The sequence below is a fragment of the Hyperolius riggenbachi genome, chromosome 9 (assembly GCF_040937935.1).
Source record: "Hyperolius riggenbachi isolate aHypRig1 chromosome 9, aHypRig1.pri, whole genome shotgun sequence".
NCBI lineage: Eukaryota > Metazoa > Chordata > Amphibia > Anura > Hyperoliidae > Hyperolius > Hyperolius riggenbachi.
Window position 1 is genome coordinate 143,147,534 of NC_090654.1, and position 14,949 is coordinate 143,162,482.

Sequence of the window (14,949 nt, forward strand, 5' to 3'; positions counted from 1 at the left end):
TAACTGTATAATGATCCTTAGACCTGACAAATCTCAGTTATCCAGCTCCTGTCTCAGCGGACACTTGCCTTCCATAAATATCCATCGTATGTACAATAAATATTACTAACGGGCTGACCATATATTTCCTGGTGATGGGCCAAAAATATTTATGTAGAGAATAGAGGAGAGGCTACAGTGTGTACACCATAGCTTTCTGGGGTTTTGGCCACTGTACTCTAGGAAACCGATGCTCAATGAAATCGCTACTGAAGAAATTATCAGTCCTTTACCAACTACAGTATGCACAAAACAAAACCAAGATGAAGAGTCATTACTTTGGTGTCCTGGCTTTTGCAAACATTTTTTCTTCTGAAGTAGTTCAACAAAACTCTGGACTTGCAGAAAGGACATAGAAACTTTGTGGTAGCAATTATAAGTACAACAATGCCGGTAATTTGTAAAATGCTTTTCTCCCATACAAAACGGCATAAGTGTGTCTCAGACCAGTAATACGTTAAATGGTAAATTGTGGTACAGAGGAAAAATCTACATGTCCAAAAAAGTCAGTTTAAACAGGTGGCCTTTCCGGTGGGATTTGAATACCTCCAGGGATGGGGCTGTCTTTGCTGCGTGTGGCAAGAAGTTCTAAAAGGTAGGGCAGCATGACAAAAGGATTTGAGGTGATTTCTGGGGGTTACCAAGTTTATAGACCCTGCTGATATGAGGTTGTGGGAGATGTGATGCAGTTTTAACAAATCCTTTATTTATACAGGGCCCAAATTGTGTAGTAATGTTGAATATCAATGGTCACATCTTGAAGAGGATTCTCCATTTTACAGGTAGTCAGTTAAAGAGTTAAGTTAAAAATTATGATATAATGATTTGTATGTGTAGTACAGCTAAGAAATAAAACATTGGGAGCAGAGACATAAGTCTAATGTGGTTAGAAAGGAAGAGTTAAGACATTCCAAGACTTTCAAAGTCGCAGAGAGCTCTGCTATCTGAAGTTTATTATCTCAGCCATCAGGGCCCATTCACACTTACAATCGCAGAACGCCGGCGATTACCGCCGGCGTTCTGCGGGAGTGATTTTCCCGCGATTAGCGCGGAAAAATCACTGGACACTGCGGCGGTTTTGGAGCGATCGCGATTAGCGTGCTATGCACGCTAATCACGATCGCAAATCGCGGAACGCTCGTCGCCGGCAAACCGCTGCATGCAACGCGGTTGCGGTTATCGCTAACCGCAACCGCGGCAGTGAGAACACGGCCACTGGCTACAATGTGTAGCGGTTCTTGCAGAACCGCTAGCGGTTTGCCGCGAGCGGGAATCGTGCGATTCCCGCTCAGGTGTGAATGGGCCCTCAGGCTTTTTCTTCTGCAAAGAACCGTTCAGGACAGGTCAAAAGTTCACAGCTTGCTCTGTAAAAATTATTTAGAATGCTGAGTAGTGGGGAAACTGCAAATATTAGAGAATGATGCAATGTTGTAAAAAACACTATATGACTGAAAATAAAAATATGAAGATATTTTCTTTGCTTCTAATATTCTAGTAATTATCCGCACTACACAACCAATTCATTATATCATGATTTTTTTTTCCGCTTTAGTGTCTCTTTAAGTGAGCAATGAATCTGTGTAATGTGACAATGGCTGGGTCGGTTATTAGCAACTTGGCAGTAGCATTCTGTAGCTGCAGATTGTACAGGTCCTTATTTGGAAGGCCTGTATATAGGGAATTGCAGTAGTCTAGCTGTGATGTGATGAAAGCATGAACTAAGGTTGAAAGATTCTCTGGGTGAATGAGGTGTTTTATTTCTGCAATGTTCCTCCGATGAAGGTGGAAATATTTGACTACAGCCGAGGTTTGGTTTTTGAAGCTCAATACCCCATCAATTAGCACAGCAAGGCTGGACACAGGGTTGGGGCTATTTATGTCTGAATTCCGTATTCTTAGTAGTGCTGATTGAGACTGGAGCGTTGATGCCAGGGGCTGGCACTGTACAACAAGGAGCTCAGTTTTGTCAGCATTCATTTTCAACCAGTTGACATTTTATTATTATTATTTATATAGCGCCGACATATTACGCAGCGCTGTACAGTATATATATATATATATCTTGTCACTTGTCACTTGTCACGGACATTTATCCGCTTTTGTAGTACAGCTAAGTGAGAATTAATCGTTTGAAGTAGGGTCTGTTCCGCCAGGTTTGACTCCTGTAGCACAGCTAAGTGAGCATTAAACGAAACCTGTAGGGGGGAAAGTGCACCTGGGTGGTACTTGCCTCAGGAGGGGAAGCCTCTAGATCCAAATGATGCTTCATCTTCAGCCGCCACCACGATCCAGCGCAGAGACCCCATAACCGTCTCCAAGAAAAACTGCTTTTTACCATAACAATACCACTTGGGTGGCTCTGTAAAAGGATACTAGGCACTGTAAAAGTGTGCTGGAAGTCTCACCTGGGTCATGGAGCAGCATGCAGGGGCGAGTTTGGCCAAAAACAGTAGCTCCATCTTACCACTAGCCAATGCTGGTGCTGTTTGTGGCCAACCAATTTGAGAGGAGGTGGATGCAGCATCTAATATACTAAAAGGCAGTTGCAATATGTGCAGCGTGGACGCAGTGCTGTGCGTGCCTGTATAATTACAGAGGGAGCGCGTGAGTGTGTGTGATTGTGTGTGTGTGTGGGGGGAGGGGGGGTTTACAGATTTAAAAGAATCTCCATTCAGCTGCATTGGAGAATGATGTGCCCCACAGCCAGGATTAGTGACCCCGTACTCCGATCCCTGTTCTGACATTCCCTGTGACTTGTGTTGCCACTCCACAACGTGCTCACTGCTGTCCAGTGCTAGGGAGACCTCAGACCACACCAGCCTGTGCTACAAATGCCAACCAGGGGGAGGAGACCACTGCCCATGGTGCAAATGTCATCCAGGAGAAGGAGTGTCCCTCTCTCCTGGCTGGAAATGTAGCCAGACATCAGAATAACCCTGACTGTAGAACTGTTTATTTGTTTTCCCCTGACATAAGGCACCATGCAAAAATAAGCTTGTAATAAGCAGTGAATGAAACACTCCATGATACAGAGCCAAGGTTATCACATGCAGTAGTTATGCTTGCCAAGGTTATCACATGCAGTAGTTATGCTTCTGTTTGTTCATGCAGTATATCATGGTTCAAACCTGAAAATATGATGTTATTCTTAAACCAATTCTTTGCTGCACCTCAGCTCAGCTTTTATATTGTATTCTATAGGTGCAGTGATGGAAGGTGGAGTTTGCCAACTAAAGAGTAGGGAGCTATTTTGTAATGTTCCTTACCTAATCGTGCTGCCCGTCCCTTTCCTCATCTGTGCACAATCCAACAAGCTGCTGAGCTTTGCTATGCTGAATGGGGTGAAAGATCACCAGGAAACCATACAGGAATACAAAACCCTTCCAGAGGAAACCAGGAACAATATTCCATCAGTGTGGAAAGGAAATGCTACTACAGTGTTTTTGTTGAGTGTAGGGAAAGTTTGCGTGTGGGGGGATCTGAACAAAGGCTTCATAAGGGAGGATTCCTATAAAGGGAAACTGGGTTCTAGGAAAAATGACATGCACTCACTCATCCAGATATCATTAGGTATGCCCACCACTATATAAAAATAAATTGTGGTTACCTGTGCTGCTTTTATGATTGCAGAATAATGGGGAGGGATGCAGTGATATCAACCAAGTTGATATCACTCTGAATTGACTGTAAAACATCTGTTCTGTTAAAGCACATCTGTATTCCCATTGTGCTTTTCTCTAAGGTCCTGTATTTATTACCAGATATGTAATAATATTTTTTACCTCATACCTAAGTAGTATATACCTGTATAATCTAGGCATTTCAATTTCCTGAAGCAAAATGTCATTTTTGGTATATGATCAGCTTGTTCAATAAAAGTTTACTTTTTAAACTAGGTAGCTTCTTAAAAATGTATGAAACTCAGCATCATTTCTCTGCTCTAAAATATTAATTACATTATAAAACCTACTAGGAGAAAAAAAATGGAAGCAGAACAGTATTCAAACAGTTACACACAGCACTTTTTTCTTTAGTTGGAAGCCAAGCACACTTTTCCTTAGCCGCCACAATTAGTAAACATTCCTGGCAGTGCTTTATCTCAGCTGCATGCTTCACAGTTGGCGCTATATAAATCAATAATAGTAATATCTAGATACTTTTTAATATATAAATATAGCAGCTATGCAATAAAATGCAATGGCAGTTTTCATAGCAGAGCCACCAAATTGCACTGCAGAAATCCGCCTTCACAGTGTGGAGACAGGGTCATATGCACAATACCGACGTTCAGGTAGTGATGTGCTCCCTGCTGGGCAGGAAGTACGTCGCTGAGATTCCTATCGCTCTACACACGGGTGCTGCGTTGCACCGTCCTTCCCTCGTGCGCACTTGCTGGGTTGCCCACTGACTGGCATTGCTGTGGATCACGCTGTAAAGCCCTGCAGCATTTGCGTTGGCATTGTTGTGATTTAGATACTTCCCGCACATCGTGTTGCATCGCGTGAACTGTGCAAGTCCCCATAGACTTGCATGGCCCTTGCAGCGGGGCAGTGGCACAAAAGAGTAACGGGCACAGTATGCAAATGTGCAAGAGGCCTAAGGCTGCTTTCACAGTGGGATGTTATAGGCGCACGTTAGAGCAGCCTGTAACGCAGCCCAACTCACAGTAATGAAAAATCAATGGGCTGTTCACAGTGCCCACGTTGCGTTACAGTGTAACACTGCACGTTCAATGAAAGTGCAGCATGCTGTGCGTTATACGCGGTTTTAGCCGTGTTAGACTGTTTGCACATGCTCAGTAATGTTAGTTTTTTTCAGTGCAGGAGAGGAGGAGGGGAGAGTCCGCTGTTGTGCCTAGCCACATGGCTAATTAATATTCACTGCACTGTGCTGACGTAAAGTGTTTTCTTCCTGGAGCGGCCGCTTTGTGCGACGATTGGCTGGCGGGACTACGTGATGCGGAGTGTTCCGATCACGTGGTCTCCACAGTCTTTTGACGCATGCTCCATTTTGGTTCTATCAGTATCGAACGAAAACGGCGCACCAAGAGACGCATAACGCATCTCTATGTAGTGTCCAACTTTAGCACCACCATGCGTTGCGTTAGGGGAACGTTGTGCAACCTTAACGTCCCCTGCAACGCAACGTCCCTGTGTGAAAGAGCACTTAGAGTTTCATCCCACTTTAATTTTTACAGCTATATAGAGAAGCAGATTCTGATGTTACAATCTTAGCTTACATCATGTCAGTATAATCACATGATCAAAACCCCAGCTACTTTTTGGAGCTTTTCGTATCCTGATAGGATAAGAAATTCACCAAATAAAATCTGGGTTAAACGCAGCACCTGCTAATGAAATATGCAAAAAGGTCTGCTTTGAAGTAAACCTGTATCAAAGTAAGCAATTTTTTTTTTTTTTTTTAAAAGGCCCGCATATCAAAACTGTCAATTGATCAAGAGTTACAGAATGCTGTGATCAAAAGCAAAATTCTAGTAAATTGAGCTAACTTACCATGTTGTCCAGTATATTATATTAAATAATTAAGATAGCAGGAAGAGCACACCAAAGCGTGTGTTTTACAGGAAATATACAAGTTTGCATATAACGTTAGTAACCAACATCTCTAGAACTCTAAATCAATTTAACCTGCAGTAGATGAGCAGACTGGGCTGTGGGGTGCATTGAAGCACTCACCCAGTACATATTTCAGCCTCCAGCGTTGCTGCCGGTCACAGAGGAGGCTTTGTGTGAGAGAATGCAGCCTTTTCTGATCTGTACTCCCCTGATATGCTTTTAGGCAGGGCCGGTTCTCTCATGATGCAAGGTGAAACATTTGCATCAGGCGCAGAGATTACAAGTGTAACAATCCAGCCCCGCGATCCCGTCTAAAGGACGGAAAACAACGGTGCTGGATCGTCAGACAAAGGTACAGTATTTTTTGGCATATAAGACGCACTTTTTCTTCCCCAAAACGGGGGGGGGGGGGGAGGAATTGGGTGCGTCTTATATGCCAAATGCACAAAAAAATGTTGCAGAGTGCTCAGGGAGGCGCTTACCCATTTTGCCACCATGCTCCTCTTTCCCTCGCTTCAGCCACGGTCCTCTTCATCTCCTCAGGCACAGTTCTCGGATGCCACCTCCTGTGAAGGGGGAAAAATAAAGGCATTAGTGGCATTGTACCCCTCTCCTGCGCCATCCGCTCAGCGCTGCCACTCACGGAAAGCCGCCGCCCCCCTCTGCCGCTATACACCGGGTGTTCCATCCTCCTGTCCTCCTATTTCCTGTTTACATCACGTGCAGCCACGTCATGCATAGCCCCAGCCGCGTTGCGCTCGAGCTACGCATGATGCGGCTGCACGTGATGTAAACAGGAAGTAGGAGGATGGAACACCCGGCATATAGCGGCAGAGGGGGGGGGGGCGGCTTTCCATGAGTGGCAGGAGAGGGGGACAATGCCACTAATGCTTTTATTTTTCCCCCTTCACAGGAGCGGAGGACCTGGCGGCGGAGGTGGCATCCAAGAACTGCACCTGAGGAGGTGAAGAGGATCGCGGCTGAAGTGAGGGTAGGAGGAGCGTGGCGGCAGGAGCAGGTGTATTACTGGTTTCATTGTAGTGCAGCTTAGTGTTAGTATAGTACAGTGTAGTGTAGTTAAGTTGTGTGTTGTGTCAATGCATTGTAGTGTAGTGAAGGGTATTGCAGTGGTGTGTAGTGTAGCATAGTATTAATGTGTTGTGGTAGTTTAGTGTATTGTATTGCTGTGTAGCTTAGTTGTTAGGGGAGCAGGGATTAGTGTAGTGTAGATTAGTGTAGTGTAGATAAAGTAGCTTAGAGGCAGTTTTAGGTCCATAAGATGCCCTTGCAGTGTAGACGCACCTAGGTTTATTTTTATTTTTTTTCCCTTCTCTTTGCCCTCTAAACCAAGGTGCGTCTTATATGCCGAAAAATACGGTAGTAATGTGACAGAGCGTGCCAATCCCGTCTAATCTACTCCTGTTAGCATTGGCAGGAAGTACGGTGAGCAGACTGACAATAAAGATTGGTCGCAACGCTATCGACAATATGTAATGTGACAATCACTCACCAATCCCGTATTACTAGGCCACTGTTGCCATGCAGGTCTCATGCACTAGAGACTTCTGGAGGCAAATTCACTGTGTGCGTAGTAAACAGTTAAGATTTGTTGGAGGTGCCCATACATGTACAATCCCATTTGTATGTACAATCGGTAAATAAAAGCTATTCATTTTGCGCTGGAAATCGCGTAATTTCACTGCCAACCCTCTCTCGTGTTCAAGGAGAAAAAAGACTCCCGCTAGCTATTCCTAGATGGAAGAAAACGGTTATTTACAACCTAACTAGCAAATCAATAATTTTTTAAGAAAATAATAAAACATTGCGATAGAATGACTCTGACTCTTCAGAGGGCAAGTTCGTTGTAGCAGCAATCAGATGAACAGAACAAGCACAAGACTGAACGATAAAATCGTTAAGTTTATTCTAAAACTACATACACACAGCATACTTTAGCCCACAGATAAATATACCTGTCCGGCAGAACAGATCGGTTTGATAGAAAAAGAGTAGAGATGAAAGAGAAACAGAATGTCTTAAAATACAGTTTAAATATCATTATTGGTAATCCTTGCAGCAATCGCATGTCTTTGTAGAAAGTCCAAGATGGCCGATTGCCATAGAGGCCAAGAGGCCCTTTGTGTGTAATAATCCAAGTGTTTTTTGCCAGTGTCCAGCTGGCTGCCAGTTGATGTTATACAACACAGATTTTAGATGAAGGACCTTGGACAACCTGGCCCAGTTAAGTTACAACCCTTTACTCTAGCAAGGAGGAGCGAGGGCGGGGATCACACACATCTTTAGAACCTGAGAAGAGCCAGCCCCTTCTCATGGAGACAGGAATATATTTGAATCATGATAGGTATTCTATCTCCAAAACCGTACAGGTTATGTTAAATCTAATAACATTTTCAGGTTGTTCAGAATTTTTCAAAAACAATTATATCAAACTTGAGGGGTCTGGAGCGAACTGTAACCCCAAAATGCATATCTCTGCTTTGGCAGGGCTTACCTTGAATTCGGAAACATCCAATCATGTGGTTTGTTCCGAATTTCATAATAAGCGGGTTCTAACGGTCGACGCTCGTTTGGAAAGTCATATTTATGACGAAAGATTGATTTCATATTTGTGAGTTCACAAGAAGTTTTCCTTGGTCAGTGAAAAAGGCCAGCTGTTTTCTTCTGCAGGATGCTAGCAGGACCCCCTGGTGGTTGGCTCTTTTCATGTACAGCACTCTGAGGTAGAGCCTTTTGGCTGCTGTGGATGAAGGTGTACAAAATACAGACACCATTCTCCCAGAAGCTTGGGTTTTGCGATTTCTGTCAAGCAGAAACTAGATAGATGGCATCTTCACAACGCAGGGGAACTATGTTTCCCCAGGACCTGATAAGGGACCAGGGCTCAATTAGCTGCTTCTGGCCTCTTTGATGTAGTTTGAAAGCTACAAGTAAGGAAACATTTGCTAGCATTTGACCAGGGAGAGGGGAACTTTGTTAACCCCTGGCTGCCCTGCTCTTTTTTAAATGAATCCTTTTTCCTATCTGCTGTCACTTCTTTTTAATAGTGGCTACAGGGAAAATATTTAGGGTCTAACTACTTTATTTGGACGACTAAACCTTTATTCGTCACAACAAGGACAGCATATTTGTACTGTGTGTCACTTACAGTATGCAGACAGAGTAGGAGGAGAATCGAGAGGAGAGCGAGGTAAAGAGGTCAGGTTGTTGTGCTGTGTGAGGAGTCTGACAGTGAGTGAGGAGGGGAGAGGCAGGAGAGCAGCAGTGTTTTATTTGACTTGCAAAGCAGAATGGAGGAGGTGGCACTGCTGTCCTAACTCGGGAGAAATGGAGGATGACTGACTGGCTGAGAACATTAAATGAAGCAGAAATATTACATGGCATATTAGCATTATGTAAGAAAACGTGCACCGCAGCTATTGAATAACGTGATGTGCAAATCGTCCAGTGCTGTGCGATCATTCCAAATCCAGGAAGGGGGAGGGGTGCAGGAGCATCCTCACAAGATTGCAAAAAGTCTACAACCGGCCCTACTTTTTTAGGTTTATAGTAGAATGAGGCAAGGAGGGCTACACTTCTCTGACAGCCATACACAGCAACGAGGGAATGTGGAACAGGTGAGTGATCCACTGAAGCGACAACTGAAACTCACTGCACAACAGTCATCGGGAGACAACTATTCTGAGGCCTCTTTTACACTTCGACACTCTCTTTGTGTTGCGTTGCCATTTGTGCATGCAAGGTAACGCAACAGCAATGAAAGTCTATGGGGCATAGTACATTAACTCCGTCATGTTGCACCAGAAGTGTCCAATTCGTTGCAGACCCACCGCTAAGTCAACAGCGCGTTACCGTCGGACTTCCGAGGTGACCGAATGCATGTGAGTAAATGGGCAACACAGAAAGTTTAAATACGTTGGCAGCAGCGATGCAGGGCAAGTGCGCGGAACGATGAAAATACAATGGGGAATCCCAGTGATGTACTTCCTGTCTAGCAGGGAGTAAGTCACTGGAGATGGGCAGCAAAGGGCGTGCAAGGGGGCGGAGCGATGCATACGACCCTGTTGATGCACTCTGCCACAGGATCAAATGAATATATTTTGTTGCTGTGTGATTCAAGTGGGCGGAGCATTGCACAGCAACCCTCTGGCCAGGTGCAAAACTGATCTGAGGGGTGGTGAGCAGTGGAAATTGTTGGGACTAAAGCAGCATGCTAGTAGCAGGTGAAGTCTGCTGTTAGGGCTCAGCCACACTATAAGTGCTTTTCTGAGTGCATGTGATTAGCGCTTTCTAAGCGCTTTTTTTTCATTCACTTTCATTAAAACACGGTAAAAAATGCGGGAAAAATAGTTGCAATTTTTCGTGTACACGATCGCGAAATCGTGGCAATTTTTACCACAATTTTAATAAAAGTGAATGGGATTGATTTTTAAAAAGCGCTCAGAAAGCGCTAATCACAAAGCGCTCAGTAGTATAGTTTTGGCGCCCTGGCACCCTATTTGCATACGTCCAAGCACCTTTACTTGACCTGAGGAAGCGGTTTGTACCGTGAAACACGTTGTCCAAAGTGCTTTATGTCAATAAAACTATCTAATTCTTCACCAAGTGAAGTCTCCTTATATAAGGGAACATCGAACATATTACAAGGGCGCCTCCTATTCTTCTCGAAATATGCTTATAGTGTGGCTGAGCCCTTAATGCTGCTGTGTATGTACAAACTATTCATTATTATCTGAGCAGCACAGTGGTGTAGTGGTTAGTGCTCTTGCCTTGCACTGCTGGGTCCCCATTTTAAATCCCTGCCGGCGCACCATCTGCATGGAGTTTGTATGTTCTCACTGTGTCTGTGTGGACTTCTTTTGGGCCCTCTGTTTTCCTCCCACATCCTAAAAACATACAGAAAATGAATTGGCTTCCCCCTAAATTGGCCCTAGACTATGATATAGACTTATGACTATGGTAGGGATTCAGTTGTGAGTCCCTCTGAGGGACAGTTAAGTGACAAGACACTATACTCTGTACAGCACTGTGTAAGATGTTGATGCTATATAAATAATAACAATTTGTTTTGCATTTCAATAACATGGTGCTGGAGATGGGCTCATTGTGAAAGGGTACTAGTGGGGAGACTTATAGTGGCCACTAATGGTCCAGTGAATATACTTAATTGGATACTTCAGGCAGTTACCTTATATTACATAGAAATGGTAAGATTGGATGAAAAATATTGGATCATTAGTGGCCGCCTTAACCACTTGAGGACCACAGTCTTTCTACCCCTTAAGGACCGGCCACTTTTTTTCCATTCAGACCACTGCAGCTTTCACGGTTTATTGCTCGCTCATACAACCTACCACCTAAATGAATTTTGGCTCCTTTTCTTCTCACTAATAAAGCTTTCTTTTGGTGCTATTTGATTGCTCCTGCGATTTTTACTTTTTATTATATTCATCAAAAAAGACATGAATTTTGGCAAAAAAATGATTTTTTTAACTTTCTGTGCTGACATTTTTCAAATAAAGTAAAATTTCTGTATACATGCAGCGCGAAAAATGTGGACAAACATGTTTTGGATAAAAAAAAACCCATTCAGTGTATATTTATTGGTTTGGGTAAAAGTTATAGCGTTTACAAACTACGGTGCAAAAAGTGAATTTTCCCATTTTCAAGCATCTATGACTTTTCTGACCCCCTGTCAGGTTTCATGAGGGGCTAGAATTCCAGGATAGTATAAATACCCCCCAAATGACCCCATTTTGGAAAGAAGACATCCCAAAGTATTCACTGAGAGGCATAGTGAGTTCATAGAAGATATTATTTTTTGTCACAAGTAAGCGGAAAATGACACTTTGTGACAAAAAAAAAAAAAAAAAAAAAAAGTTTCCATTTCTTCTAACTTGCAACAAAAAAAAATGAAATCTACCACGGACTCACCATGCCCCTCTCTGAATACCTTGAAGGGTCTACTTTCCAAAATGGGGTCATTTGTGGGGTGTGTTTACTGTCCTGACATTTTGGGGGGTGCTAAATTGTAAGCACCCCTGTAAAGCTTAAAGGTGCTCATTGGACTTTGGGCCCCTTAGCGCAGTTAGGCTGCAAAAAAGTGCCACACATGTGGTATTGCCGTACTCAGGAGAAGTAGTATAATGTGTTTTGGGGTGTATTTTTACACATACCCATGCTGGGTGGGAGAAATATCTCTGTAAATGACAATTTGTTAATTTTTTTTACACACAATTGTCCATTTACAGAGATCTTTCTCCCACTCAGCATGGGTATGTGTAAAAATACACCCCAAAACACATTATACTACTTCTCCTGAGTATGGCGATACCACATGTGTGGCACTTTTTTGCACCCTAACTGCGCTAAAGGGCCCAAAGTTCAATGAGTACCTTTAGGATTTCACAGGTCATTTTGAGAAATTTCGTTTCAAGACTACTCCTCACGGTTTAGGGCCCCTAAAATGCCAGGACAGTATAGGAACCCCACAAATGACCCCATTTTAGAAAGAAGACACCCCAAGGTATTCCGTTAGGAGTATGGTGAGTTCATAGAAGATTTTATTTTTTGTCACAAGTTAGTGGAAAATGACACTTTGTGAAAAAAAACAATAAAAATCAATTTTCCGCTAACTTTTGACAAAAAATAAAATCTTCTATGAACTTACCATACTCCTAACGGAATACCTTGGGGTGTCTTCTTTCTAAAATGGGGTCATTTGTGGGGTTCCTATACTGCCCTGGCATTTTAGGGGCCCTAAACCGTGAGGAGTAGTCTGGAAATCAAATTCCGCAAAATGACCTGTGAAATCCTAAAGATACTCATTGGACTTTGGGCCCTTTAGCGCAGTTAGGGTGCAAAAAAGTGCCACACATGTGGTATCGCCGTACTCGGGAGAAGTAGTACAATGTGTTTTGGGGTGTATTTTTACACATACCCATGCTGGGTGGGAGAAATAACTCTGTAAATGGACAATTGTGTGTAAAAAATCAAAAAAGATTGTCATTTACAGAGGTATTTCTCCCACCCAGCATGGGTATGTGTAAAAATACACCCCAAAACACATTGTACTACTTCTCCCGAGTACGGCGATACCACATGTGTGGCACTTTTTTGCACCCTAACTGCGCTAAGGGGCCCAGAGTCCAATGAGTACCTTTAGGCTTTACAGGGGTGCTCAAAATTTAGCACCCCGCCCACTTGCCAGGACAGTTAACAAACCCCACAAATGACCCCATTTTGGAAAGAATACACGCTAAGGTATTCCATGAGGGCCATGGTGAGTTCATAGAAAATTTTATTTTTTGTCACAAGTTAGCGGAAAATGACATTTTGTGAAAAAAAAAAAAAAAAAACACAAAACCACAATTTCTGCTAACTTGTGACAAAAAATAAAACATTCTATGAACTCACCATGCACCTCACGGAATACTTTGGGGTGTCCTCTTTCCAAAATGGCATCATTCGTGGGGTCTGTTTTGGCATTTTAGGGTCTCTGCAATCATTACATGTATGGCCAGTATTAGGAGTTTCTGCTATACTCCTTATATTGGGCATAAGGGTAATGCACTGTGGGCTGAAAGGAAAAATGAACGTCAAACAATCAATCAATGTGGATGAAAAAATATCTGCCAAAAAATTTTGAAAAAAAAAAAAAAAAAAAGAGGAGGAAGGCGTCTGCCAGGACATAGGAGCTGCCGCCCCAAAAATCCAAACCCACCAGCTCGTATGCCCTGGCAAACCTGATTTATCCATTCACACCGATCGATGTGGATGAACAAATCATTGCCAGAGTTCTTTTTTGATACAAAGTGTTTGCCAAAGCATATGAATCCCCAACACCACTCCTCGGCCCATATGCCTCGGCAAACGCATCTTTTTGACTGCGGAGGAGAAATCTCGTCCTGCAGCGCTTCATGCACCGACTTGTGTGTAAGCTGACAGACGCGCAACGTTCTGTCAGGATGCACCATCAGTACTGCAGCTGGTTAGTCATTCGCTCGGTCCACCTGGAAGGTTATTGGATGGAAAAAGAGAAAAAAAACCCCAAAAAACAAGCAAGCAGCAAAGCAATTACTTCATTAACATTAATAACCTTTGAACTTTTTTAATAAAAAACTTAACATTGCAAACCAAACATTAACTTCTTTGCTTACCTGTTTTTTGTTTTTTTTTAACTTACCTCCCGAGGACAAACCTCTCCTCCCCCATGGAACAATGTGCGAAGTGCAAATTGCACAGAGTTGTGGCGAAATACATTACGCAATTTGTCCCAAGTGAAAGGAGAGGTTTCTGGCAGCCCTGTGTATTAGGGTCTCTGGAAACCCAATGTTTGGTTTCACACTGCATATTGACATTTCCGGTGGGTCGAGCCCGCCGCACCGTATCGTCCAAAACAGACCTTCAGGCAATACCACAAGAGTAGCATTCGGCCTAGTAATGAACTGCGTCGCCATAGACTAACATGACTTCCGCGCCGATCGATATTGCCACAGAAGCCACGCAGTAACGTAGGCATGCACTAGCGTTAAGTCAAGCACTTCCGGCGTAGGGGGGGACCGCAAAGTGTGACTTTTGCTAGGCATTTTGCCCTAACGCATCGCAGCAGTGTGAAATAGCACTGAGAGACCCTTGTGTGCCTACCGCTGTGTGTGGAGTTCCCTACTCTCTAATAGTGTACCTGCTCGTGGTACCTCTCAAAACACTCCCCTAGGCATAGGCCAGGCTGGTCAGGACAGGTGGGACAATAAACAGTGGTGTCACGCCTTATTCCAGCCCTGCTGCAGACACGACAGCGTTTTCTTCGGATTCGTTGACCTGGGGTAGTCGGAATTGGATAGGCGTAATGCCTTCCATGCAGCCGGCTAGTTGCATCTTGGGGTTGGGCCACGGCACCTCCTGGATACAGGAGTTCCATCACGATCTGTTTATTAAATTGAATAAACGAGCCAGTTCTCCCAGCCTTACTGTAGAGAACAAAGCTGTTGTAAATTGCCAATTGAATGAGGTAAAAAGACACTTTTTTATACCAGCGTCTTGTTTTTCGGGCAACTAAATAGGGCGCTAACCTCTGGTCATTGAAGTCCACCCCTCCCATGTTAGTATTATACTCGTGGACGACAAGGGGTTTTTCAATGACCTTAGTTCGCCGTTGAATTTCAACTGTCGTGTCTGCGTGAATGGTGGACAGGAAGTAAACCTCCCTCTTGTCCTTCCATTTCACCGCGAGCAGGTCGTCAGCACACAAGGCGGCCCTCTGCCCCCGTTGAAGTCTGGTGGTAATGAGCCGTTGGGGGAAGCCCCGGCGACTAGG

General features: G+C 43.7%; 1 protein-coding gene across 6 annotated transcripts in view; it reads left to right on the forward strand.

Annotated features, from left to right (window-relative positions):
* SEMA6C (semaphorin 6C) overlaps window positions 1–14,949 on the forward strand; it is a 464,232-nt gene that overhangs the window by 104,069 nt on the left and 345,214 nt on the right. The window contains exon 1 of one of the 6 annotated variants that reach the window (XM_068253591.1): window positions 6,527–6,606. The exons of the other annotated variants lie outside the window; for them this stretch is intronic. The gene's annotated coding sequence lies outside the window, so the exon portion shown is untranslated. Of the gene's footprint in view, window positions 1–6,526; window positions 6,607–14,949 lie in introns of those variants that run through there. 6 annotated transcript variants of the gene reach the window in all.